Below are 4154 nucleotides of genomic sequence, written 5' to 3' on the forward strand. Positions count from 1 at the left end.
TAATTTGCCTGTTTGTTTATTCTTGGCCTTTTTTGTTTTTTGTATTGTATCGTCTAACATTACCTGTTTAGGCTTTAAGTACATTCTTGCGTAAAGTACAGAGTTTTGATACTGCTCTTTCTTATTTAATTATAGTTTCTGACATTAATGGTGTACTCATGGTTTTTATTTTTTGTATATATTTAAGCTATCGATGTGTTTTTAAGCAATATTGCACAACCAACTGAATGGTACTATAACTTTAAGAGAATTAAATAAGTTTTCTTTAAGTCATTACATATTACAACCACTAGGTGGTAGTAACCATACAGGATGTGGGTGTGTTTTGATACCTAGGCTCAGGTATACAGGTAGCCATTATGTATACACCTGTAGACATGACTAAGGGGACCTGTGAGAGGTCTAAAACGTTGTTTGTTGTTTTTTGAACTTGGGACCATGAAGCAATAAAGGTCTGTTTTACTGCACTTGCTGGGCTGGAGTGAACTTTCCTTCATAGGCCTAGAATACGAGTGTAGTGCTATTTATCTCTCCCGCTCGCGTGCTAACTGCGCTCAACTTTGGCTTTTTGCATGCGTCAGATACCATGCTTATTACAAGTTGAAACTAAAACGTTTTCACTTATGCTGCATTACTTTCAAGTGATTTAGCATATGAGTATTATGTCCCTTTAACCAGAGCTCTGAGATTGTGGTAACCGAACACGAGTCAAATTCAATTCCACTCTAGTGATCGTGTTTACTTTAAACTTGTTATGCGCACACTACTTCCGATGCTTGCAAACAGGCATGATAAACCCGATATCGATTGCGTGCAACTGTAAGTGCCATTCATAATCTGTCCCTTATTGGTCATACTACCCGCCTGATTTCACAGACTACCCACCTAAAATGTAAAGGACCTTTTACATTGTTTCTGTCTATACATTTCAAAAACCTGCAATTTTATAAGGGTTTGTAGACTATTTATATCCACTATATCTTTTTTATTTTTGTTTCTCATTTAACTTTATGTCAGTAATATTCGCTGCTTAGACGCATGTTTATTCGAGGATTAATGTGGACTACTGATAGCTTTAATTTAGTGTCTAGTGTTCATAACAATTTGTTTATTTTCAGTTTTGTTACTGTTATATACCATTAAATAAAACACAGAGATCTGAGTTTTTCATGTTCAGGTACCTTATTGATTATATTTGCTATTAGATACTGATAAATAGCCAGTCACAAACTTTCTTTTGTGTTACACTGTGTAGCTGTTCCTATTAAAACAGATGAAAATTTTAAAATTAAAAATGCAATCACCAATGCTTCGAAAGTAGAAAAATCCCAATTGCTTGAGACATGGGTGCTGGTTTATTCTATAATTATTACAAATAAATACATTTTTTATTATCTACATTACCTAATCGACCAACAGATTAGATTTACTTACCTTGTACAGAGTGGTAAACTTGAAAGATCATCAAAGACTATAAATAAATCTGCAAAACACCTGTACCTCATTATCATGTGAAATTGAATTCTTGGACATTGCATCTGGTCACCTGCCGTGAGATAATTAATTAGGCAGCAGCTGGCACGGTTTAAACCTCATCAATTTAATAAAACAATAGATTTTCAAATTAAGTTTTAAATTTAATTTAAATTAGTTTTGTATGTGACACGGAACTCTACTCTGCAGGTCAAACAGCTCCTGGCACTGTTTATTCCTCATTAGTCTAATAAAACAATAGATTTTTAAATGAATGTTTCATTTAATAAAATTTTGGATTCAACATTTAACTCCTTAACCCCTTAATGACCAAGGACGTGTCAGGAACGTCCTACTAAAAAAATACCCTTAATGACCAAGGACGTTCCTGGCACGTCCTCTGGGGTTTGAAGCTTTTAAGGTATTGCAGTGATGCCTCGATATTGAGGCATCACTGCAATACCTTTTTTAGCACCACTCTGTGGCCCTCTCTGCATTGGCCAGCGATGGTGCCGATTGTTGGTGGGTGGGAGCAGCTGCAGGGAGGCGGGTGGGTGGCTCATCGCTGGCAGATATACGCCAGAGGTGGGCGGGATTGTGCACGGGAGCACGCACAGGGGCGGGATTGCGCATGGGGGAGGGGTGGGTGCGCGCACGGGTGCGGGAACAGGTGGGACCGCTACACTATGGTACAATAATATGCAGGGAGAGGATAAAGTGGCGCCTTCTTATTCCTTTTTACAGGACTTACTTCAAACAGTACTGCAGTGATGCCTTGATGTTGAGGCATCCTGCAATATTGTTCCTAACTGCCGGGCTCCATTTTGATCGCTCCCACGGAGCGATCACTTCCGGTTTGACTCCACGTGGAGCCCAGCAGTCAGGCAGAGCATCAGAAGCCATCAGGCAGGCTTCTGATGCTCTGTAAGTGTGCTAAGTGCCTTTACACATTATTAATTTAAAAAAAAACATGTATTTTTAATAAAAAGCCCCATATAGCCCCCTCCCCCATGTGGCTTCAAAGATGGCGATGCCCAGTGCATCATGGGTCTTCTGGGGGTGTCCCTAGACTGCCTCATCATATGGGGCAGGCTGGGGTCATCCAATCTGGGCTTGCTTTCTAATTTAATTTATAATAATAAAATATCCCATTTGTCTGATCATGTCAATATTAGTAAATATTGACACTGATCAGTATGGATCTCACTCCCTCACTCCCTCACTCCCTCTCCTCACTTGCGTTTTTTGTTGGAGAAAGAGAGAGATCTGTGTTGCGAGAGAGAGATATTTATTTAGTTATATTAGTTTAAATATTTAAACAACAAAGGTTCTTTTCAGAGCCATTAACCCCTAGCTTGCCAGTGATCACTACAAATCACTGGCTCTTGCACAAAAGCACTTTTTTGCTCTGTGTATTTTTTTTAGGGGTTAATTTTTTTTTGTAATTTTTTGTGAGACCCAAAGGCTCTTATCAGAGCCATATAGTTAATTTAAATTTTGTGTTGATTGTTTTTTAGTAATTAACCCCTAGATTGCCAGTGATCACTATAAATCACTGGCTCTTGCACAAAAGCACTTTTTTGCTCTGTGCATTTTTGTAGGGGTTAATTTATTTTAGTAATTTTTTGTAAGACCCAAAGGCTCTTATCGGAGCCATTTAGTTAATTTAATTTTTTTTTTTAGTAATTAACCCCTAGCGTGCCAGTGATCACTATAAATCACTGGCTCTTGCACAAAAGCACTTTTTTGCTCTGTGCATTTTTTTGGGGGGGTTAATTCCTTTTAGTAATTTGTTGTGAGACCCAAAGGCTCTTATCAGAGCAATTTAGTTAATTTAAATTTTTGGGGCTAAAACGGTTGCATCAAAGGATTCAAAGCACTCCATATACAATACCTTGGGGTGTCAATGTCTCAAATATATTCACTTTCATGGCAATAAATAAAACTGGGGTATGCAATAGGCCCCAAACTAAAGATAGGCCTATCAGAAGAAATGCTCTCACTTCCAACTCAAATTACAAGTCTAACAATTGTAACTGAACCTTCCCAAAATCCTGGCAAACCTATGCATGGAGGGCATAGGTGTACTCAGGGTGCCTTGCAGAAAACAACCTGGAATGTTTTTTTGCAATAACTTACAACAGTCTCTCCTAAATCATAGTCAAAAAGCAATGTGTGTGTAAAAATGAAAATTGAAAAATTACCACCATACACTTTCTCCAATTTTTTTTGATAAAACGGTTGCATCAAAGAACTCCATATACAATACCTTGGGGTGTCAACTTTTCAAATATATGCACATTCATGGAAAACAAAAGCTGGGGTATGTAAAAAGACCCCCAAAAAAGACAATAGGCAAAGAAAATATGTTAAATGTGAAAAAAATCACATGTCAACGCATGTCAGACATATAGCATTGCAACCCCCAAACAAGCCAACAAACCTATGCATAGGTGATATCACTGAACTCAGGAGATGTTGGTGAACACATATTGGGGTCTTCTTTGGCAGTAACACATAACAGGAGCTGAGAATCCATGTCTAAAGTACAATGTGTGTGAAAAATAATAGAAAACAATGAATGCCCAATAGATTGACAAAGACTGGTGGTTGAATTAGTGCATTGAAAGTGTTAAAATACCAGCATTTGAAATACCCTAGGGTGTCTACCTTAAAAAAAT

Source organism: Bombina bombina, chromosome 3 (assembly GCF_027579735.1).
Source record: "Bombina bombina isolate aBomBom1 chromosome 3, aBomBom1.pri, whole genome shotgun sequence".
Taxonomy (NCBI): Eukaryota; Metazoa; Chordata; class Amphibia; order Anura; family Bombinatoridae; genus Bombina; species Bombina bombina.